Source organism: Panthera leo, chromosome C2 (genome assembly GCF_018350215.1).
Source record: "Panthera leo isolate Ple1 chromosome C2, P.leo_Ple1_pat1.1, whole genome shotgun sequence".
Lineage (NCBI taxonomy): Eukaryota > Metazoa > Chordata > Mammalia > Carnivora > Felidae > Panthera > Panthera leo.
In genome coordinates, this window is record NC_056687.1 from 113027156 (window position 1) to 113052763 (window position 25608).

The following is a 25608-nucleotide window of genomic DNA, read 5'->3' on the forward strand; positions in this document are numbered from 1 at the left end:
TCTTTTCGGTAATAATTTCCACCCTCCTAATTCAGAGCTGAAATTCACAGAGCTCAGTATTTTTATGGCTCCATTTCATGTTGAGTGAAATCTTCTCAGGCATGCCTAAGGGCTTCTCCATTCACAATGCGTAACACAAGTTCCTAGTGTCCCATGCCCCCATCCCCCCATCTTTCCTTCTGCTTCTCTCTCTCACACACTGAAGAAGCCTCCCTGTATTTGTTTTCTATTGTGACCGTAACAAGTTACCACAAATAGCACGACTTTTTAAAGCCACCACTCATTATCTTGAGGTCAGAAATACAGCGGGGCTGGCTTGGTGCTCTGATGTGTGCCAAACTAAAATGGAAGTGTCAGCTGCCTGGCGCTTAGTGGGAAGCCCTGGGGAGAATCTGGTTCTGGCGCAATTGGTGGAGCATTTGGTGCCAGAGCTATAGGAGGGACCAGGGTTTGTTCCTGTCTTCCAGGGGCTGATCACATTCCATGCCTCATGGTCCCCTATGTCTTCAAAGCCAACAATTGCATATCAAGCCCTTCTCAAGCTTCAGATCTCTCTGATTTCTCCTTCCACCTCAACTTTCCTGCTTCTCTTCTGCCTTCTTCCAAGTTTAATCACTTGGACCCATCTGGAAAATCCAAGATAATCTCCCTATTAGTAGCCTTAATTCCATTTGCAAAGTTCTTCAGAGCAATCCTCAAATCCGTGTTTGACTGAATAGACAAGACCAGAATTTGGGGAGTAAACCTTGAGGATTCTGCCTACCCTACCCACCAAATCTCTTTCCTATCTTATAACCCTCATAAAAATTTCTCTAAAATCTAGTCCAAATAAATAAATAAATAAATAAAGTCCAGTCCTAGGTGATGACATAAAGATGTTATTCCCACCCACTCTCCTTCCTCAAAATATTCCAAAACCACAAAAAGAATAATAACTCTGTTTTTTTATTAAAAGAGAAAACACCTTTCCTAATACAATATATGGACATGGAAGCAGTTGGAAGAATCATAAATTACTTAACAGAGAAGAGGAAATCCAGACTTAGTGCTGATGAGAAACAGGCCTATTTGCCTCACATAAGTCTCAGAAAGACTCACGAATTCAAGGTAGCTGAGGGTGAAAAGAGTTAGCAGAGTTATTGATATTTGGGATTTCCCAGTGAAAGTTCCAGCGCACCTCCTGACCTGTCTATAGGTCACCAGTAGTCATATGTCACTCATGCACCTGGAAGTTCCAGCCCACTTTCTACTGTTTGACATTTCAATATAAACAGAGAGCCAAGAATCATCAGACAGTTGTAAGGACAAAGACCAAATCAAACCAAACAAACAGAAAGGAAGGAAGGAAGGAAGGAAGGAAGGAAGGAAGGAAGGAAGGAAGGAGAAAGAAAGAAAGAAAGAAAGAAAGAAAGAAAGAAAGAAAGAAAGAAAAAAGAAAGAAAGAAAGAAAGAAAGAAAGAAAGAAAGAAAGAAAAAGAGAAAGAACGACACAGAGGAAATTCAAGGAAACAGAAGGAAACTCAAAAGTAAATATAATTAAAATTCTTAGAGAGATACAAGAAATAACTTCCATAAAATAAGAAGAGCAGACCATGGGGCGCCTGGGTGGCGCAGTCGGTTAAGCGTCCGACTTCAGCCAGGTCACGATCTCGCGGTCCGTGAGTTCGAGCCCCGCGTCAGGCTCTGGGCTGATGGCTCGGAGCCTGGAGCCTGTTTCCGATTCTGTGTCTCCCTCTCTCTCTGCCCCTCCCCCGTTCATGCTCTGTCTCTCTCTGTCCCAAAAATAAAAAAAAAATAAAAAAAAAAAAAAAAAGAAGAGCAGACCATGAAAGGAAGAATCAGAAAATAAAAATCTCTGATAAATTAAAAATATATTTAATCAAAAAGAAAAAGTTAATATATGACTTGAAAGATGAAGTCTAGGAAATCCCCCAGAAAATGGCCACATTGAGTAGAGCAACAGAAAAGAGATGATGAGAACATTCAAAGATCATCAGATAGCACCAAATATTTAACCAATAGGAATTCCAGAAAGAGAGAAAAGAGAAAAGGAATGGTGGGAGGGATGTTATCAAGAGAAGAGAACAAGTTTCCTAGATTTGAGTACTAGAAAAGACCCACCCATGTGTTCAGCACAATGAATGAGAAAAGACCTTTACTGATATGCATTACTGTGAAATTTCAATAAATCAGAATAAAGAAAAGATTCTGAAAAAGAAAGATAGGCTGCATTCAAAGATCAGGAATCAGGGTGTTGCTGGTCTTCTCAACAGCAAGAAGAGAAACTCACAGAGTAGAGTGATGCATTCAAATGACAAAGGGGAAAATAATTTTCTGCCTTGATTCTGCACCCAGACTATCCATCAAATACAAGGATAAAATAGAGGCATTTTTAGACTTACAGGGTTTTAAAAAACAAAAATCTCTTTGTTCACCCTTTCTCAGAGTATTATTGGAGTAATATGTCATCCCCTCCTCATAGAGAGCCTCCCCCCACCCCCCAGCCACCAGTACAATAAGGAAATAAACTAAGGAGAGATCCAGGAGACAGGAAATACAACAGAGAAGCAAAGACAATTCCCAAAATGCTGGCATGGGAGGCCACAAGCCTGCAGCTGGGAAAAGACCTAAAGAGTGTGACTTAGAGCCCAGCAGAGGGCTTCTGGAAGAATTTCTTCAATGAAACCCCAAACCAAACAAAGTAGAAGAGGAGGAATGACAGATTTTCTGACAGATTTGTGTAGAAAACAGTTACTGAGGGGTATTTTATAAAGCAGTTACAGTGTGTAGGAAGACATCAACTATTTTTTTTAAAAACTCAAGTAAGTGTAAAATAACTCATTTTTAAATTCCAGGGGAAAAAAAAAAAAGAAAGTAAGTGCAATCTCAGTACAACACAAATGAAAACCCTGCATGTGGCTCCAATAATATAGAGATCCGATGATATTACGAGGCTGATGGGCAAGCAAGAGAAGGTGGATGTGATAAAATTGATAAAAAGTAGAAGTGGTCAAAGCTGACAAGACAAGGCTAACAAGGTGGGAAGTACTGTAGTTCTCTCCAGGGAACCGGAGGGAAAAGGGACGCCTGAGGGGCCACAGGCTTATTGTAAACATTTTAGAAATGATTACTTTTTTAATCTATCTGCATATGAAAACTAAAAATAGAACTACCCTACGACCCAGCAACTGCACTACTAGGCATTTATCCAAGGGATACAGGTGTGCTGTTTCGAAGGGGCACAGGCATCCCCATGTTTATAGCAGCACTATCCACAATAGCCAAAGTATGGAAAGAGGCCAAATGTCCATCGACAGATGAAGGGATAAAGAAGATGTGGTATATATATACAAGGGAGTATTACTAGGCAATCAAAAAGAATAAAGTCTTGCCATTTGCAGCTATATGAATGGAGCTAGAGTGTATGATGCTAAATGAAATTAGCCAGTCAGAGAAAGACAAATGTCATATGACTTCACTCATATGAGGAATTTAAGGCACAAAGAAGATGAACATAAGGGAATGGAAGCAAAAATAATATTAAAACAAGGAAGGGGACAAAACATAAGAGACTCATATACAGAGAATAAACTGAAGGTTGCTGGAGGGGTTGTGGGTGGGGGGATGGGATAAATGGGTAAGGGGCATTAGGGGGGACACTTGTTGGAATGAGCCCCGGGTGTTACACTTAGGGGATGAATCACTGGAATCTATTCCTGAAATCATTATAGCACTATATGCTAACTAACTTGGATGTAAATTAAAAAATAAATAAGTAAATAAAAAAAGAACTGCTTTTGCCGTGTCCCCCCCAAATAAAAATAAATAAATCTATTTGCATGTAAACATTGGTAAACTTAAAATTACTCTTTTTAAAAGCACAAAATCCAGTCCACAAGGTCTCTCCTCTTATCGACGTCCTAACTCCCCGGGGTTTTCAATTTCTCTCATGAAGAAGAGAACCAGCTGACACCTCCCACTGAACACAGTCTCATGAACAGCCATGAACAGGGTGGAACACAGAAATGCCCAGCCAACCCACAGAACTGTGAGATATAAGAGTCAGTGCTCTAGGCCATGAGGCTTGGGGGGCGATTTGTTACACAGCAATAGGTGAGGAGTACAACATGTAACTAAACCCAGTAGATTTTCCCTCCACATGTCCACATCACTGAGAAGAACACTGCATGCTGGTCAAGTGTGTCGATTCTAGAACCAGACATTTACTAACCATTTTGTACCTGGAGGCCTTCAGTGAATTACTTGTGTCTCATTTTTCTCATCTGTGACATGGGGATAATAATAAAAACCTACCTCATAGGGTTGTTGTGAGGATTAAGTGATACTTGCAAGACAGGACTTGCTGAAGACCGTATGCATTCTCGATGTTGGCTATTATTTCGTTGTTATTCTTTAAGCAGATAAAAATGCTTAAAATTCAACTAGTTTAGTTATAAATATAAATCTGTGGGGGTGGGGCGTGCCTAGGGGGCTCAGGTGGTTAAGTGTCCGACTCTTGATTTTGGCTCAGGACATGATCTCATAGTTTGTGGGCTCGAGCCCCGCATTGGTCTCTGCACTGACAGTGTGGAGCCTTTTGAGGTTCTCTCTCTCTCCCTCTCTTTCTGCCCCTCTGTCACTCTCATTCTCTCCCTCTCTCAAAATAAATAAATAGACTTTAAAAAATTTAAACTGGGTAACAGTAAGATCTAGAGGCAGGAGCCCTAGGAAAAAGATGAGAATCCAGTCCAGACTTTCAGACCAACTGACTGGTCAGGCAGGCTGTTGTTTGCTTAACTTTTTATAGTGGAAAAATTTAAACGAATACAAAAGTAGAGAAGATAGTTTGATAAAACTCCTATGTACTCAGCTTCAGCAGTTACAAATTCATGGCCAAACTAGTTTCATCTAAATTTCCCCTTCTTGTCCCACACTGGATTATTCAAAGCAAATATCAGATGTCATATCATTTCATCTTTAAATATTTTAGTATGTGTCTTGAAGAGATGAGACTCTTTCTTGTAAACATAACCATATATCAGCATCACTGCAAAAATTGTTAATAATTCTTTAATACTAGCAAATATCAGGGTCAGAGTCAAATTGCCCTGATTTTTTTAATATTTTGTTTGAATGAGCATCTAAATAAACAAGATTTAGATATTGCAATTGGTTGATAGATATGCCTGAAGTATGGTTTGTATAGTAAAAGCAGGATAAAGGCTCGATTCTCTCCTCTTATTTACCACTTCTTAGCATCATATGTGGAATCCCAGTTTTTCAAAAGTTGAGTAATCTTTTCATCCTTTCTAGTCCTCCTGTAAAATCAGAGGGGTGGGATTAGGTAATATCTAAACTCCTTTTCATCTCTATGATTGTGATATTTTGTCTCCAACATCTCTCAAAATTGTGTAAACTTTTACATCAAGGTAGCTTTTACTTGAACCCTTCTTCCCCTCTGAGTGCTTTCTTTTCGGCCCAGCCAACTCTTATTCACCCTTTAAGTCCCAGCTAGGATGTTACCTCATGAGACATACATTACATGGGACAAATATTAATTGGACTCCTGCCTTTCTACTCACATTGCTTAATCCTCTGTCTACCCTCCTCCCATAGCACCTTGCTCTCACCTCTCTTGGTGTCCTTATTATAATGTACCTTAATTATTTGTCCATATATCTGTTTCTGATGATCACATGTTGGTTCCCCGGGTCAGTGAGACCACAAATAAAGTGTGGGTCTTGCTGGAGTGATTCACTACTGGCTTCAGGCCTTAGAGATAATGAGAAAATTTCAGAACTGTGTTGGTGAACTACAAAAGGTCTCTTGACTTTTTGTTATTTCCATTCAACTTCCTATATATAGGATACTAAGTATGCTCAGGCTCATTTTTAAATTGTCTGTAGGGATGGTCTTTATCTGACTCTATGCATTTTGGAGTAAATGGTAGCCATAATCTCCCAGCAATTTTCATCAGCCTCTGAAACAGGTTCCGCTTAAAATATGGCAATTTGAGATGACTGGTAACACAACATTTTGGGGGATTTAGCAACAGTGAACCCAAGAGAATGGGATTAGTTTTCCTCATGCGTGTGTGTTTGTGTGTGTGTGCGTGCACGCTGCTGTCATTTGGTCTCAGCTCATTTGATTTCAGAGCACAGGCTGCCAGTTAAATAACAAAAATAAGAATGAATTGATAGTTTATTTTGCAAACACGCTTTGCATAGAGTCGCAGGGTGGAAACTACCAAGGATGGGTTCCAATGCTGCCCTAATAGAATGAAGCTTGCCCTCTCTCACTTCTAGCTTGCTCTGTGAAAAACAACCAGAGGGGCTCAAAGGGACTTGGCCAGAATGTGTCTGATGTTTTAAGCAGATTTATGCTTCTATGTGAAAAAAAAAAAAAAAAAAAAAAAAAAAAAAAAAAAAAGGCAGCACAAGATGGGCCCGGCCTGCTGTTAAAGTGTTCCTTAAAATCTTGGAAAGTATCTTAGAAACTACTTGGGCAATAGTATGAAACAATAGCATTCCTATGACCCATGGAGAGCTAGATACTTTACTGGGCTATAAATATTGTAATGTCAGGATGCTCAGGAAAAAAAAATAAGGTATTAACCATGCAAAGAGGTCTTGGTTTATGCACATGGAGCAATTTTTTGCTACCATCTTTTTGTACCTTCCAAAAGTTCCAAGAGATGGGTGACACAGAAATGATGTCACTGGTGACGTGAGGTTGACGTTTCTCGTTGTTATGTAGGAGCCACATAAACATCATGATTCAAGGAGTATTTTTTTCCCAGTATCCTTAAGTATGTTCTAGATCCTTTGGGAAATTACTTCCAACTATGAAGAGTGCTCCCCAGGACCCATGGAAAGTAGGCAGAGGTGGCAGTCACTGAAGCCTCATGTTAGGAATCGGGCTGCTAAAGTATTTCTCTGCTCTCTCTGCCCTCCCCCCAAAAACAAACAGTACAACCGCACCAAATATGCCTTTTTTTAAAAAACAAAAAAAGACCCAATGCTTTAAAAATGCACTAGAGATGGGCACCTGGGTGGCTTAGTCAGTTGAGCATATGACTCTTGAGTTCTGCTCAGGTCATGATCTCACGGTTCACGGGTCCAAGCCCTGAGTCAGGCTCTGTGCTGTGAGTGGAGAGCCTGCTTGGGATTCTCTCTCTCTGCCCCTCCTTTGCTTGTGCTCTCTCTCTCTCTCAAAATAAATAAACAAAAAATGCTTTCGATATTACTTAAAATTTATGTAACACATTGGCATAAATCTAGTCCTGTTCCCCCAACCCCATCTCTTTCCCAAAGGACATTTTCGCATAAGGTGGGGGCTCTGATGGCTCCACATCATACCCACTGAGATTACTTCAGGCATAAAAGACACTTTGCAAGCATTATTTTGTTCAATCCTTCCAATAGCAGGCAGTATAGCTATTGCCATCCAGAGGTGGTGAAGCCTTCAGAGTTACATTCACATTGGCTTAATTTTCAAGGGAGTCACACACACACACACACACACACACACACACACACACACACAGGGTAGACTGCCAATTTGTTAATCTGACTCAAAACTGAAACTACCAGGAGGCTGAGCTGGTCAGCTCATCCTCTCCCTCTTGAGCAAAGCCCCTGGGGAAAGCCAAGTCACTCACAGCTGGCTACATGGTATGATCACAGCCAAGAGAACCAAAGGCTCTTCGGGGGGAGAGTCAGGAAACTAGTGAGCCAGGCATGTGTATACCACCAGGCCTGTGGGCCAGTATCCAGCTCAGATGTTCCCACCCTCCAACATTCTCACAACTTTGGTTCTTTATTTTTTTTTTCCCCCAAGTAGGTTCAAGCTGGAGCGAGCTCGGAGCTTGAACTCAAGACCCTGAGATCAAGAGTTAGATGCTTAACCAACTGAGCCACCCAGGTGCCCCTGACAACTTTGGATAGTCCTACCCTAGAATCACCTCATTCAGCTAAAACAACGACTGATGACACATACTGTTCTGGGTCTTGAGAATAGAAGATAACCCAAATTGTCTAGCAGCTTCCGGGTCAGCGATCAACCGTGAGAGCAAGTCATCACTGTCTGAGTTAGCAACTTTGCTTATAGAAGTGCCACTCAAAGTGGAATCCATGGGTGCATCCTCTGTGAAAAGTATTCCTCCATGGAAACTTTTTCGTGTATTCTCATTTCTATGGTAATGTAAAAGGGGACATGAGCATATGCTGTTTCGTCTGGAGGCCACCTTATAAATGAGAATTGAATCATATACAAGATAGCAAAGGCAGGCCAAACACTGAGGCTGCCCTATAGTAGGCAGTAGAGGGTCACATGGGAAGAAGCAATTTAGTTTCACCCACCACTTCAAATTAATGCTGTTAACTGGAATTTTATTGGTTTTGCAGTTTTGTTTATTGCCTTATAATAATACAAGACCTATAAATATAAGGCCTTTGTATGTAGTTTTACATACATTTAAGAAACATTATAATAAAAATAATGGAGATCAACCCCGGGGGCCATCAAGGAGTTTTCATTTTTTAAAGGGCTCTACACATTACTCAAATGTGAGAGTAATAGCTGACCTCAATTAATTACCTTGATTAGATTCTCTACTAGCAACACATTTCAGTTACTTATGTGGATGGATAAATTATCTCTCTTGTATTGAATTTTACTAATTGAACTCCAAGAAGCTATACCACAAACTCAGTAAATTGACAACACTATGAAAGTCATGTTCGTTTCATGCATCATTCCCTTTCTTCCTTCCTCTCTTCTTTCTGTCAGCACACACAGGCATCGTGCTAAGGCCTACATTCGGTGGATACAAATATGAAAGGGATAGGAATGATCCCTGCCTTCATGGAGCTTATGGGTCTGAGCAGTGTTTTCTAGAGGCTCTGGATGATAAGCAATACATAGAGGACTGTTAAAACACACATTTCCAGAAGGGACTTCTGGGAAGATGGTAGAGTTGGGGGATCCCAACCTCACCTCATCCCATGGATACAACTAGATAGCACTCACATCAATGTATATAACCCAGAAAACAACCAGAAGACTGGCAGAACAGATTCTCCATAGCTAAATTTAGAGAAGGGGGTAGGAAGGGTGGAGACACAATGGGGAATTAAACAGACCCACACAACTGTCCATGGGAGGGAGGAGATGCTGGGGGCATGGAGAGGAGAGAGAAACAGACTATCACACCAGGAAGCCCACACAGGGAAGACAAATCCCCAAAACATGTGGCTTTGAAAACCAAAAGGGCATAATTTTGTGAATTCTTATAACAGCAGTTCTTAACACTTGGAACTTTAAAAATCAGTAGACTCAGATATGGGAGAGCTGGGAGGCCAAAAGGAAACTGAGTCTCTACCCTTAAAGAAACAGCACAATAAAGAGCTATTTTATTGAAGCAGCAATTTGAAAATTGCCTGGGGTACATAAGAGAGAGATTTGTTTATTAATCTCAGAGTGTGTGCTGAAGGGGCAGGGATCATGGGAGTCTTCTTCAGGGGAAAAAAAAAATCTGGCAGGCACCATATGCCTCCCTCACTCCCCAGCATAAACACAAGGACACCTGTAGATTCCACTGTGGTGTCAGCACTTGCTATTTAGCTTGCTAACAGTGCATCCTGCCCCTAGGTTCTCCTGAAGACCTGACCCCTCTAATATGCCCTTAGTGGGACCCCATACAAAGCAGTGTCACAAGACTGGCAGGGTACAAGCAGGGTCCTGACAGGAGCCAGCACCACGGCAAAGTGACTCCTGTCCCAGGGAGAGGGGAAGATAACCACACACACCAGTCTGACTGTGGTCCAGCAGTGGGTTGGAGGGAGACATCTGGTCTGACTGTAGGCCCCGCACACCAATGAAAGCTTGTCAGGGAACAGACAACACACGGAAAATGCCCTCTAGTTTGGTGCTACTGCATTTCTGGCAAACACCTGATCTGACTCAACTCAAGCCCAAGGTGGCCCCAGACTGGCCCATTAACAACATAGGGACCAATCCTTGCCCACAACAGGCAAAGAGAGCCATTTCAGATGACAGGACTGAAGGTAGAAGTGGCACAGACACTACTACAATAGTAGGGCACATGCAACACACATAGGAGACATCCCTGAAGCACTAGGTTCTGGTGAACAGAGGACGCTGCACTGCAGGACACTATAGGACTTCTTCATAAGGCCACTACTTTCAAGAGCAGGAGACATAGCTGACATTCCAACCTCAAAAAATAGACACAAAGAGTTAGACAAAATGAGGAGACAGAGGAATATGTCACAGGACAAAAGCACAGCAAGAAACCTAAATGGAACTGAGATAAATAATATGCCTGATCAAGAATTTAAAGCAATGGTCATAAAGATATTCACTGGACTTGAGTGGAGGAACTCAGTGAGACCCTTAACAAAGGAAAGAAAACATAAAAAAAAACAGAGATGAAGAACACAATAAATGAAATTAAAAATACACTAGATGGAATAAATAGTAGACTAGAGGAAGCAGATGATTGGATCAGTGACCTGGAAGACAGAGTAATGGAAAGCAATCATGCTGAACAGGAAAGAGAAAAACAAATTTTAAAAATGGAAACAGATGTAGGAAATTCAGTGACACTTTCAAGTGTAATAACATCTGCATTATAGGAATTCCAGAAGGAGAAGAGAAAGAAAAGGGGGAAGAATGTTTATTTGAAGAAATAATAGCTGAAAACTTCCCAAACATGGGAAAGGAAACAGAAATCCAGATCCAGAAGGCACAGAGAACCCCCAACCAAATCAACCCAAGGAGGTCCACACCAAGACACATAGTAGTTAAAATGGCAAAAAGTACTGATAAAGAGAGAATTTTAAAAGCAGCAAGAGAAAACAAAAGTTACATACAAGTGAAACCCCATAAGGCTATCAGGTGATTTCAGCAGAAATTTTGCAGGCCAGAAGGGAGTTCATGACTTATTCAAAGGGCTGAAAGAAAAAAAACCTGTAGCCAAAATACTACATGCAGCAAGACTATCATTCAGAATAGAAGGAGAGATAAAGAGTTTCCCAGACATACAAAAGTTAAAGGAATTCTTCAGCAATAAACCAGCTGAACAAGAAATGCTCAAGGGTACTCTTTGAGTGGGAAGGAAAGCCTATAAGTAGGAGCAAGAAAAATAGGAAGCACAAAGGCAGCAAAATTAAGTATATCTATAAAAATCAATAAAGAGATTCACAGAATAAGAAGATGTGAAGTATGACATCATATGCCTGAAACAGGGTAGGGATAAGAGTGAAGAATGGGTTAAATCTTAAGCAACCATCAACTTAATACAGACTGCTACATACAGAAGGTGTTATATACAACCAAATGGTCACCACAAATCAAAAACTAGTAATAGACATGCAAAAACTAAAAAGAAAAGGGGTGCCTGGGTAGCTCAGTTGGTTAAGCATTCAACTCTTGATTTAGGCTTAGGTCATAATCTCATGATTCATGAGTTTGAGCCCCTCATCGGGCTCTGTGCTGAGCATGGAGTCTGCTTGGGATTCTCTCTCTCCTTCTCTCTCTGCCCCTCCCCTACTCATGCTCACTCATGCTCTGTCTCTCTCTCTCAAAATAAATCAACATTTTTAAAAAATAAACAGAAAGGAATCTAAGCATATCACTAAAGAAAGCCAACAAACCATGAAACAGAGCTAGAGAAGAAAGAATCAGAGAAAACCTGTAGAAACAACCGTGAAACAAGTAACAAAATGGCAAAAGATACATAATCTATGAATATTGCTTTGCGTGTAAATGGACTAAATGCTCCAATAAAAGGACATATGGTAATGGAATGGTTAAAAAAGCAAGACTCACCTAGATGCTGTATATAAGAGACTAATTTCAGACTAAAAGATACATGCAGATTGAAAGTAAAGGGATGGAAAAGCATTTATCATGCAAATGGAAGTGAAAAGAAAGCCAGGACAGCAAAACTTATATTGGACATTAAAATAGACATTAGAGGTACCTGGGTGGCTCAGCCAGTTGGGCGACTGACTTCAGCTCAGGTCATGATCTCTCAGTTCATGAGTTTGAGCTGTCAGCACAGAGCTTGGAGCCTGCTTCAGATTCTGTGTCTTCCTCCCTCTCTGCCCCTTCCCCGCGTGTGTTCTGTCTCTCTCTCAAAAATAAATAAAATAGACATTAAAAGAAAAACTGGGGTTGCAGGGGGCACCTGGCTGGCTCAGTTGGTTAAGCATCTAACTTTGGCTCAGGTCATGATCTCATGGCTGGTGAGTTTGAGCACCATATTGGGCCCTGTGCTGAAAGCTCAGAGCCTGGAGCCTGCTTCAGATTCTGTGTCTCCTTCTCTCTCTGCCCCTCCCCTGCTCATGCTCTGCCTCTCTCTCTCTCTCTCTCTCTCAAAAATAAACATTAAAAATTTTCAGAAAAAAAATTCTAAAAAAACAAGAGAAAAAAAAGACAAAAAAGAACACTATATAATTATAAAGGGAACAACCCAACAAGAAGATATAACAATTGTAAATATTTATGCACCCAACATGAAAGCATCAAACACATAAAGCAGGGGCGCCTGGGTGGCTCAGTCGGTTGAGAGTCCGACTTCAGCTCAGGTCATGATCTCACCGTCCGTGAGTTCGAGCCCCACATCTGGCTCTGTGCTGACAGCTCAGAGCTTGGAGCCTGTTTCAGATTCTGTCTCCCTCTCTCTCTGCTCCTCCCCCACTCATGCTCTGTCTCTGTCTCTGTCTCTCTCTGTCTCTCTCTTAAAAAAACATTTTTAAAAAAGAATTAAATACATAAAGCAGCTAACAACAAACATGAAGGAAGTAATCAATAGTAATATAATAATAGTAGGGGACTTTAACACCTCACTTACATCAATGGATAAGTTATCCAAATAGGAAATTAACAAGGAAACAATGGCTTTGAATGACACACTGGGCCAGATGGATCTAACAGATATATGAAGAACAGCCCATCCTAAAACAGAATACATATTTTTTCCCTTAATCTTTCTTCTTTCAGTAAATTCTACTCCCAGTGTGGGGCTCAAACTCAAACTCTTTATTGTAAGATAAAGAGTCACGTGCCCTACCAACCGAGCCAAACAGGCACTCCACATTCTTTTTTAAGTGCACATGGAACATTCTCCAGAATAAGTCACATCAGGCCACAAAAAAGTCTCAAAAAAACTGAAGTCATACCATGCATCTTTCCCAACTAGAATGCTATGAAACTGGAAATCAATCACAAGAAAAAATCTGGAAGGAACACAGATACACGAAGGTTAAGTAACTTGCTATCAAACAATGAGTGGGAGAACCAAGAAATCAAAGAAAAAATAAAAATATACATGGTGACAAATGAGAATGAAAACACAATGGTCCAAAATTTTGAGGATGCACCAAAAGCTGTTCTAAGAGGAGAGTTTATAGCAAGAGAGGTCTACTTTAAGAAGCAAGAAAAATCTTGAATAAACAACCTAAACTTACACCCAAAAAATCTAGAAAAAGAAGTAAAAAAAACCCTAAAATGAATAGAAGGAATGAAATAATAAAGATTAGAGCAGAAATAAAATAGAAACAAAAAAGTAATAAAACAGATCAATAAAGCCAGGAGCTGCTTCTTTGAAAGGATTAACAAATGGATAAACTTTCAGCCAGACTCATTTAAAAAAAGAAAGAAAAGAAAAGAAAAGAAAAAAGAGAGAGAAGACTCAAAATCAGAAACAAAAGAGAAGAAATAACCCCTTGACACCGTAGAAATGCAAAGAATTATAAGACAACATTATGGAAAATTATATGACACCAAATTGGACAACCTAGTCAAATGGATTAATTCCTAGAAACATATAACCTACCAAAACTGAATCAGGAAGAAATAGAAAGTTTGAACAGACCAACTACCAGCAATTGAATTGAAATTGAATCAGTAATCAAAAATTTTCCAGCAAGCAAAAATCTAGGACCAGATGGCTTCACAGGTGAATACTACCAAACATTTAAAAAAGAGTTAATACCTGTTCTTAAACTATTCCAAAAATTAGAAGATGAAGGAAAGCTTCCAAATTCATTCTACAAGGCCAATATTGCTCTGATACCAAAACCAGATAAAGATGCTACCAGAAAAAGAGAATTAGAGGCCAATATTTCTGATGACGTAGGTGCAAAAATCCTTAACGAAATACTAGCAAACTGAATCCAACAATACATTAAAAAAATCATTCACCACAATCAAAGTGGGATGCAAGAGTGGTTCAATATTTACAAACCGATCAACGTGATACATATGATCATTTCAATAGGTGCAGAAAAAGTATTTGACAAAAGTGTAGCATTCATTCATGATAAAACCCTCAACAAAGTAAGTTTGGAGGGAATGTACGTCAACATAATAAAGACCATATACGAACAACCAACAGCAAACACCATACTCAATAGGGAAAAACTGACAGCTTTTCCCCTAAGAATAAGACAAGGATATCCCCTTAACACCTTATTCAACATAGTACTGAAAGTGCTAGCCACAGTAATCAGACAAGACAAAGAAATAAAAGGCATCCAAATTGCTAAAGAAGAAGTAAAACTATCACTATTTGCAGGTGATGTGACCCTATATATAGAAAATCCTAAAGACTCCACTGGAAAACTACTAGAACCGATAAACGAATGCAGTAAAGTCACAGGACACACAATCAATATACGGAAATCTGTTGCGTTTCTTGCGGCGCCTGGGTGGCTCCGTCAGTTAAGCATCTGACTTCGGCTCAGGTCATGATCTCATGATTCATAAGTTCGAGCCCAGCGTCGGGCTCTGTGCTGACAGCTCAGAGCCTGGAGCCTGCTTTGAATTCTGGGTCTCCCTCTCTCTCCTGCCCCTCCCCCACTTGTGCTCTGTCTCTCTCTGTCTCTCAAAAATTAATAAATAAATGTAAAAGAAAAAAAGAAATTTGTTGTATTTCTGTACATTAATAATAAAGTAGCACAAAGAGAAATTAAGAAAACAATCCCACTGACAATTGCACCAAAAGTAATAAAACACCCAGGAATAAACCTAACAAAAGAGGTGAAAGATCTGTACTCTGAAAACTATAAAACACCAATGAAAGAAATTCAAGATGACAAACAAATGGAAAGGTATTCCATGCTCATGGATTGAAAGAACAAATATTGTTAAAATGTTCATACTACCCAAAGCAATTTACAGATTTAATGCAATCCCTATCAAAATGCCAACAGCATTTTTCACAGAACTAGAACAAATAGTCCTAAAATTTGTATGGAACCACAAAAGACCCTAAATAGTGAAAGCAATCTTGAAAAAGAAAAACAAAGCTGGAGGTATCACATAATTCCAGATTTCATGTGATATTACAGAGCAGTTATAATTAAAACAGTACGGTACTGGCACAAAAATAGACACATAGAAAAATGAAACACAATAGAAAACCCAGAAATAAACCCACAATTACATGGTCAATTCATCTTCAAGAAAGGACGCAAGAATATGCAATGGGAAAAAGACGTCTCTTCAAAAAACAGTGTTGGGAAAACTGGACAGCTACATGCAAAATGAGATTGGGCCAATTTCTTACACCATACACAAAAATAAACTCAAAATGGATTAAAGACCTAAATGTCATACCTGAAACCATAAAAATCCTAGAAAAGAACACAGGCAGTACTTTCTCTGACATAGGCCATTGCAACATGTCTAGATATGTCTAGAGGTAAGGCAACAATAAACTATTGGGACTACATCAAAATAAAAAGCTTCTGCAATACTTACCTGGCAGGGGAGATACCATGATCACGAAGGTGGTTTTCCCAGGGCGAGGCTTATCCATTGCACTCCGGATGTGCTGACCCCTGCGATTTCCCCAAATGTGGGAAACTCGACTGCATAATTTGTAGTAGTGGGGGACTGCGTTCGTGCTTTCCCCTGGCAAAAAAAAAAAAAAAAAAAAAAAGGAAAAAAAAAAGCTTCTGCACAGGGAAGGACACCATCAACAAACTATAAGGCAACTTACTGAATGGGAGAAGATATTTGCCAATGACATATCCAATAAAGGGTTAGTAACCAAAATATTTGAAGAACTTACAAAACTCAATACCCCAAAACCAAATAATCCAATTTAAAAATGGGCAGAAGACATGAAAAGACATTTCTCTGAAGAAGACATCTATATGGCCAACAGACACATGAAAAGATGCTCAACATCACTCATTCTCAGGGATATACAAATTAAAGGTACAATGAGATATCACCTCACACCTGTCAGAATGGCTAAAATCAAAAACAGGAAACAACAAGTGTTTGTTGACAAGGATGTGGAGAAGAAGGAACCCTTTTGCACTGTTGGTGGGAATGCAAACTGGTGCAGCCACTCTGGGAAACAGTATGGAGTTTCCTCAGAAAGTTAAAAATAGAACTACCCTATGATCCAGGAATCACACTACTGGGTATTTACCCCCAAAATACAAAAACTCTAATTCAAAGGGATACATGCTCCCGTATGTTTATAGTGGCAGCATTATTTACAATAGTCAAGTGTCCATCAGTAGATGAATAGATAAAGAAGAAGTGGCATATAGATACAATGGAATATTATTCAGCCATAAAAAAGAATGAAATCTTGCCATTTGCAACACAGATAAAGCTAGAAAGTATATTGCTAATTGAAGTCAGTCAGCCAAATACTATATAATCTCACTCATGTGTGGAATTTAAGAAACAAAACAAATGAGCAGAGAGAGAGAGAGAGAGAGAGAGAGAGAAACGAAAAAACAGACTCTTAACTATAGAGAACAAACTAATGGCTCCCAGAGGGGAGGTGGGTAAGGGGGTGGGTGAAATAAATGATGGGGATTAAGACTACACTTACTGGGATGTGTGGGTGGCTCAGTCTATTAAGTGTCTGACTGTCAATCTTGGCCCAGATCATGATCTCACTGTTCGTGAATTTGAGCCCCACGTCAGACTCTATGCTGACAGTGCAGAGCCTGCTTGGTTTCTCTCTCTCTGCCCCTCCCTCTGTCTCTGTCTCTGTCTCTCTCTCAAAATAAAGAAATAAACTTAAAAAAAAAAAAAAGAATATACTTATCATGATGAAATAAAACCAGAGCACCCTTCAGTGAGAAGGATAGTGGTAAGGTAGCTGGTGAAGCCAGTAAAGTGGGGCCAGAGGACAAATGGCAAGAGTCTCAAAGGGATAGGGTGGACCCATCTTCCCTGAGGGTGGAAGTGAATGGTGTAGAGACTCTGGGGGACTTGTAGGACAGGCAGCCTCCATTAGCCAGGCTACAGCCTGAGGGACAAGTAACATCCTTTAAAATGAGGCTGGTCTCAAGGATATCGGATGGAGTCTTTAGGGAAGCAATGAGGATATGGGGGATTTTGTTCACCGGAACAAGGTTGTTGAGGGAGGTAGGAAAGAAGTGTGAAGGAGAAATCCAGAGCAGGATGGACAGAACAGACATGACCAGAAGAAATTACAGCTGCATACTGAGCAAGGATTACAGGGGGGTGTGGAATGGGGGGATTAGGGGGCCCCAAAATTTGTTGGAAGCTCTTGAGTGTCCTGGTTACAGCCTGGGTACGTTACTCTTCCCAAAGAATTTAAAGTCTCCGGTGGGTGAGAAGACACTAGTCCCTCTGGGAGGAGTCAGAGGAGATGTGACCTTGAGTGTAAAGACACCGAAGAGAGGCTTAGTCAGGGCTCAAGACTGAGGCAATAGGAATGGGGCTTTCAAAGAGGGATGGATGCCCAGGCTTGGGGTGGTAAAGTTCTTGCACTCTGCTCAGAGGGCTCCATGGGAACATCTGGCACAGAGCAAGTATGTCGGTCGACTTGAATTCCAATCTGATCATTTGAGTTGATTTTTTTTTAGTAATCTCCACACTCAACGCGGGGCTTGAACTCATGACCCCGAGATCAAGAGTCGCATGCTCTTCCAACTGAGCCAGCCAGACACCTCACAATATGTGATCATTTGAAAGAAATGGAAAGTCACTGAGCAACTGCTCTCTTGTTAATTGTTTCAGAGGTAGAAGGGCTCTGAGAGTGGAATTAAAATAATGCCCCCGCATGCTCACATCATAAAAGCATAGTAGCGAGCATATCACACTGGCTTGCTATGATGCACGAGGAGATGGTTCTGTATGAGAAAAAACATCTTGTTGGTTTTGGAGCCAAAAAATCAAAGCTGTAAAGACCATATGATCTGTGGCAGCAGTTGCTCCTCAAAGATAGGTTTATAAGTAATCAGAGTAGGAGGCCTTGCTGGGTACGGCATGAATCTTTCCAAATGCTGTTAACTGGCACAAAAGGATGCCAACTTTATTCTACTTCAACTCCTGTTCTGTTACCCTAATATGAATGAAAGAATTACAATAACATTTAGGATCAGTGGAGTACTTCAAGATACCTACATCTCAATGAAGTATTCCCTTGTTCTGTATTTCATGGAGATATTTTCTTATCTACTCGATGTTCAGTGGAATGCATGTGAGCCAGAAACTGCAATAATATGAAGAGAGTTCAAGATGCAAGAAAAAAAAAAAGAGATTGGGGCGCCTGGGTGGCTCAGTTGGTTGAGCATCCGACTTCGGCTCAGGTCATGATCTCACGGCCCGTGAGTTTGAGCCCCGGGTCGGGCTCTGTGCTGACAGCTCGGAGCCTGGAGCCTGCTTTGGATTCTGTGTCTCCCTCTCTCTCTCTCTGCCCCTAACCTACTCACATTCTGTCTCTGTCTCTGTCAGAAATAAATACTTTTGAAAATTTTAAGAAGAAAAAAGAGACAATAATATGAATGTCACATTTTTTTCTCTTTTTTTTTAACGGTCGGAAGTACTAGAGTATTATAGTGCACTGAGATGAACAGAGTATGTTAAGAGACACTAGTATGTTAAGTAAGATGTAACTCATGCTTCCATTTCAATAGTGCTAGTATCTCTGACGGAGTTTGATATGAAAGCAGTTTTATTATTTTGCATTTATACATAAGCCTCAAGAGCGATGGATTTCAGGGGTACCTGGATGGCTCAGTCGATGGAGCACGTGGCTCTCGATCTCGGGGTTGTCAGTTTGAGCCCCACATTGTGTGTACAGGTTACTTAAAAATAGAATTAAAAAAGAAAGAGGAACAGATTTCACATGTGGCTTTGTCATTATAAGTAAAGGGGGGAGGGAGGAGCTATGGCATACCTCACTACTTTTGAGCTACTCTGTATAAATAACTCCCTGCACTTTATCATGAAAGTGGATTTGACCTTTAGGGAAAGACCTTTTTTACAAGGCAATCGATTTTTGCCATTCCCTGGAGCGTTTACTTAAGAAAGATTTTCCTGTGATCAACCTTCCCTGGAAAAGACATTATGTCTAACAAACACCATTTCCTGTATCAAAATTGGATGGCCTAAAATCCAAGCTTAGAGTGTGCTGTGATATTCTCTTAAGGTAGAGAGGCATCATGACTTGAATGGATAATTTCAGATTAGGCTATAGAAATACTGTATGGAGACATTGTGCTCTAAAAAGGAGTTTTTTTCTACCATAAATTGTTTTGACAGTTTTACCATCCATCACCGATCTCTTGATATTGCAAAAGGGAATTTATGAGAAAGAACACGGCTTCTTCTTTCTGACTGAGTGCTAGACTGGAGATGTTCTAGGGAAGAGAGACCTTAACAAGGCTTGGAAGAAAGGCATCCATAGAGTATTTATGATTCTCTCCACTTCCTTTCTTTGAAGTATCGTAATTGAGGTCATTATAAATCTTTGAAAGCAGCACTTCTGTCCTGTAGGCTATACCCGCTACCAGCAGATATTTATAGAAATAAAATAGTAGCTCGCATCCCTTCAGTAAAGTTCCACAAAGCTGGTTCCAAATAAAAATGAATAAATAATGTTGACCTAAGCCTTGTAGATAATGTTAAAAAGCAAAAAAATTGATTAGGCCATCAGTTCTGTTATGTGCTGACACTAACACCCTCGCATTTGAGAAGTTGGCTTACTTTAAGAGAAAATGGTTTAGAAGATGCAAGGAAAAACAAACCAAAAAAAACCACTAATAGATATTGATTTTGTTACATCAATTTGATAACTTTGTGATTGCATTTTAACAGTGGTGAACTAACTGAGTTAGTACGAGTTGGTAAAAAAATTATTTATATATTTGTGTACATATGTGATAACAACCTATATTATACACAAATACATATACACACAGATACATATACCTATAGATACGAATACATATGTATGTGTGCACGTCAACTTTGTCATTTCTATTTCAGGGTCAGAGAAAAGATTTGAGATTCGAAAATTAACTGCAATGATGCTGGCGTGCATTAGAAATCAATTCTCAACCATGGCAATTCAGACTGCTTATTCATGATAGCGAGAGAATAAATATGAAGCTTGACCAACTTTTAAGAATCACCGTTCCCTCCTACATTTCAGAGGAGGAGAGTCCTCTATACTGAAGATACATGTTTGAAATAATACAGTTTTCATTGTAGTACTTTCTTTAAGTACCTGCATTAACACATCACATTTAAGCTTACATTACTCCTAGGATTTCTTTAAAACACATACATGTCAAAGAGCCAGAAAGCTGTCAACTTACATTTCTTTAATTTCTGAGTTTTGAGGCAGTGATCTTACTGTGTTCATCTCTACATCCTTGGTTCCATGGACAACGTCATACACACAGTGGGTCTTCTATAAATGCCTGTTGGATGAAAGAGTAGAGGAATGAATGAAGCTTTAGGGTAAGGGGAAACTCTGTAAAAAGTCACTTCCCTTCCATTACGATTCAACCTGAAGCATTCTACGGCCTCTTTCAATTGACTTTCACATTCATATTCTGGTACAGAAGCAGCCCTGGGCTCTTATATTTCCTCCACAGGAGGGATATTAGCACACATCACATCATATTATGGTTTGCTGAATGTGTTAATCTCTCTTAGAAGATTCTGAAGTCTATGCCTTTTCCAGTTTTATACTTCTGGTGCCCAGCATGGTATGTGCTACATGATAGATTTTCAGTAAATATTCCATGAATGAACGGGAAGGCTTCTGGAATAGCATCCTAGTCTTTTGTAGCTTGACCTTGGTCAAGTCATCGCACTCTGGGGATCAAAGTTTCCTCAGCCCTAAAACAGATGTTTTTTGTCTTTCTGTGCCTCCTACTACAGACTAGAAATACTTGGCTGTAGGGTGGTACCAAAGGTTGAGTAACTTGCGAGAAATTTTCTCCCACATAGAATTTCTTAGAAAGGAGAAGGGGGAAGGAACTAGCATTTATTATGTGACTTAAATAATCAACTTTGTAGTCACATGTGAGATCGGATGCTATTATTCCAATTTTATAGATAAGAAAAATGAGCTTCAGAGAGGTACATAATTTGCCCAAGATCACACAGTCAGTCAACGGTTGGGTCAGGATTCAAATCTAGTTCTACTGACTTTAAAAGCCCATTTATTTGCCTTTTCGCACATGATCCCACCTGTTTACATTCTGATAAGAAAGAAAACTAGTTTTCACTGAGGGTAGGATATATTCTTTCCATTTTGTGCTTCTTTTCTTTATAATTTGAATCAAGGAAAAATGTGGGAGATTCTTGCGGGGAATGTATTCCCTAATTGCATTTCATCTGCTTAAGCTCCATGAAGGAAGTTGAAATTGAGGGCATGCCAAAAAAAGGAAAAGACACCGTGTGGCAAATCATAAGCAAGATGACACTACCACCTGGACAATACCGGTGGAAAAACAAGAAAGTGACAGGACAGCCCTGGTCAGCTGGAAAGAGAGCCAAGGCTGTTTGCCTGATAGGAGCAAAAGGAGGAGGTCAGGTCATGGTCACTGACATAAGAAATGACAAGTCTGGGATGGTTTCACAGGAAAAGTACCATAAGGTTCTCCTCATCCTGTGGTATATTATATGGTGAGACGCCATGGCATATGCTATGATGGGCACAGACCACTGCATTAGAACGTCTGTCTGTCTATCTATCTATCTATCTATCTATCTATCTATCTATCTATCTATAGTTTATTTATTTTTGAGAGACAGAGTGCAAGCAGGGGAGGAGCAGAGAGAAGGAAACACAGAATCCGAAGCAGGCTCCAGGCTCCCAGCTGTCAGCACAGAGCCCGATGCGGGGCTCCAATCCAGGGACCGCAAGGTCATGACCTGAGCTGAAGTCCGACACCCAAAAGATTGAGCCACCCAAGGCGGCCCTCTTTGTATTTATTTAAAAAAATTTTTAAATGTGTATTCAGTTTTGAGACAGAGGGAGACAGAGTGTAAGTGGGGGAGGTGCAGAGAGAGATTGGGAGACACAGAATCCAGAACAGGCTCTAGGCTCTGAGCTATCATCGCAGAGCCCATTGTGGGGCTCGAACTGGGGAATGTTGAGGATCAGGACCTAAGCCAAAGATGGATGTCTAACCAACTGAGCCACCCAGCCACCCCTCTTTTTTTTTTTTTTAAAGTTTATTTAGTTATTTACAGAGAGACAAAGACAGCGTGACTAGGGGACGGACAGAGAGAGAGGGAGAGAAAGGATCCCAAGCAGGCTCCATGTTGTCACCGCAGAGCGTTACTCGGGGCGTGAACCCATGAACCATGAGATCATGACCTGACCAGAAACCAAGAGTCAGAGGCTTGACCTACTGAGCCACCCAGGTGCTCCCTAGAACTTATATTTCTAATCTAATGTTAGATCTATTTAAGAACTATTCTTTAGACTTTTTACTGCTTGATTTTATCAGGTTAACTTTCTATGTAACATTTTTAAATGTTATAAACGGAATAATTCTAGGGATCTGTGTGTTAATGAGGTCAAACTGCCCCACACAATCATAGGAGCAGTGTAGGACGGATTTGTGTCTGCTCTCTACAGGAAACCTGAAGCAGGTTGATGAGGTATTTGACAGAAAATGTAAATGGTTTCTGTAATGCCCAATTTTCTTCCTGCTACCTTACCTTAGGTCTCCTCAAAAGTTACATATTAATTCACTATACTCAGGTAACCTTCCAAGCTTTTAAAATAACATGTCTTCAAATAGAAGTTTTAAAAATATAAATTGGACGGGAAGAAAGGGAGAGGAGAAGCTCCCATAAGTTTTATATGTGTAAGAAACCAGGTGGCCAAGGGTCAGCCAACCAACATTGGTTAAATGGCACTGGCTCGGCCTGGGATAAACCATATTAAGCTAGGGAATTTTTCTTTGCACTTTAGAAAAGAATATTCACCATCAGAATCTTTGTTTCTGACATAATTCTTCAATGAAAGGGACCAGGGCTCCTCAGAAAAATAGGGAATTCTAAGACTGGCATTCTAAGATGAGCCCAGAGCAGCCTGAGGTGCCAGAAAGCAAGGAAGCACTCAAAGAAACAAAACACAACCATTGTTGGGGGCATGTTAAAGAAACACAGGAGCCAAGTACAGAGCTCCCACTGGGCAAAACCAGAACAATTTGAGCAAATAAATAAAGTAGTATTGGATTAGAGCCCAAAGTACAAAATAAATATCCATGAGTCCATACTGATATAAATGACTTAATAAATAAATAAAGGGAGAGAAGAGACAAATCTCTTATGCAGATGAGTTCCAAATTATTTATGTAACACTTTTCTGTCTAGGAGGAGGAGCTTAACTTCCCTCTCCTGAGTGCAGGCAATGCAGAGTAACTTCCTTACAAAGGGCACACTGTGGGGGCGCCTGGTGGCTCAGTCAGTTAAGCGTCCGACTTCAGCTCAGGTCATGATCTCACTGTCCGTGAGTTCGAGCCCCGCGTCGGGCTCTGTGCTGACTGCTCAGAGCCTGGAGCCTGTTTCAGATTCTGTGTCTCCCTCTCTCTGACCCTCCCCCATTCATGCTCTGTCTCTCTCTGTCTCAAAAATAAATAAACGTTAAAAAAAATTAAAAAAAAAAGGGCACACTGTGGAAAGGGAGTCAGAGGAGAGGAGTAACTTTACAATGGAGAAATCTGACAAGGACTACCTCAGCCAAGTGATGAAGGTCAGCACCAACACTGATAGGTCTTGTTTATAGGATGTACAATTTTGTGACTTAAGGAAAATGGAATTTCTTCTGTGGTTTTCCTCCTTAAATCCCATGCCCTGTATAATCATGAGAAAAATACCAGACAAATGTCAGTACAGAGCATCGTACAAGGTACCTGACCAGTACTTCTCAAAGCTGTCAAGATCAGCAAAATCAAAGAAAGTCTGAGAAATTGTCATAGCCCAGAGGAGCCAAAAGACATGCCACTTAAATATAATGTAGTATCCTGGATGGGATCCTAGAACAGAAAAAACTGAGATAAAAAGTAAGGAAAGCAGGGAGCACCTGGGTGGCTCAGTCGGGTAAGCATCCGACTCCAGCTCAGGTCATGATCTCAGGGTTCATGAATTCAAGCCCTGCATCAGGCTCTCTTGCTGTCAGAGTGGAGCCTGCTTAGGATCCTCTGCTCCTCATTCTCTGCCCCTCTCCTACTTGTGTGCACTCTCTCCCTCTCTCAAAAATAAATAAACATTAAAAAAAAAACTAAGGAAAACAAACTACAGACTTTAATTAATGGCCACACTAATATTGTTTCGCTAATTATAACAAATGTACCATACTAATATAAGATGTTAACAATAGGGGAATCTGGGTATAATGTAAATGGGGAAAAAGAAACCCAGAATATTTGTGAAGTTTTTTTCTAAGAGGTAGTGGGCAGATTGTGGGATAAATAATGGGATAAGGAGCTGGACGCTAAAAGGATCTCTCACTTTTTATTCATTCGATTCAAAAGCTCTTACATTGCAAATGTATAATTAAGAAAGTAAATCAAAATTAATTTTTCGAGATTTGTTCAGAAGTATTTGCTAGCTGGTAATCTGAAGGGGTGGGATGTTTCCTAGGACATAAGGAGGCAAGATGCTTTTATCATGAATTGGAACCAGAACTGTGACATCACCAATGTCGAATATTTATAGAATGTCTACAGAGTCTCACTGCACTATATGGGTGTGGTGGCTAGTCCACAAACATGGCCACCATTAACTCTTCCCCTCCTGTATGTACGTTGTTCCTCTCATCAAGGGGTGGAACTTACTTGCCTTCCACTTGAATCTGGGCTGTCTTTATCACTGACTTTACCCCATGAATACAGTAGAAGTGACTTTCTGAAACTTTTAATTCTAGGCTTTAGAAAAAAACAGCAGAGTCCGTTTCCCATCTCTTGAAACCAGCCTTCAAACTATGAGAAACCTAAGCCAAGTGGAGAGCCTACCTGCCTGCTTGCCTTCCTTCATTTTTCCTTCCATTTTATGTAATAGTGTTCACTGTAAAATTCTAAGATTATTAAAGTATTTTAAGAACAAGAGAAAAAGTTTGCCATTCTCATCCCTTCCACACATCTATCCCAATCCTTTAGAAGTAACAGTATGATAGTTATTTAGATGTGCGTGTGTGCGTGTGTGTGTATGTGGGTGTGTGCCCGCGTGGGCACGTGTGCATGCATGTGTTTATAAAACATTTTGGAATCCTTGTGTGGTGATTGCTAGGCCTCTGGTAGCATTCTTCTCTTTGAGAATGACTCA

At 40.3% G+C, this 25608-nt stretch overlaps 1 long non-coding RNA gene and 1 other non-coding gene across 2 annotated transcripts; one reads left to right on the plus strand and one right to left on the minus strand.

The window, feature by feature from the left end:
* Positions 1 to 5133: 5133 nt before the first annotated feature.
* LOC122198388 lies at positions 5134 to 20726 on the minus strand. Its single transcript, XR_006192958.1, has 3 exons — positions 20634 to 20726; positions 5659 to 5772; positions 5134 to 5318 (listed from the first exon to the last, which is right to left on the minus strand). It is a non-coding gene; the product is annotated as an uncharacterized LOC122198388 (long non-coding RNA).
* LOC122199068 lies at positions 15785 to 15948 on the plus strand. The gene has a single exon (XR_006193336.1). It is a non-coding gene; the product is annotated as a U1 spliceosomal RNA (small nuclear RNA).
* Positions 20727 to 25608: the final 4882 nt, after the last annotated feature.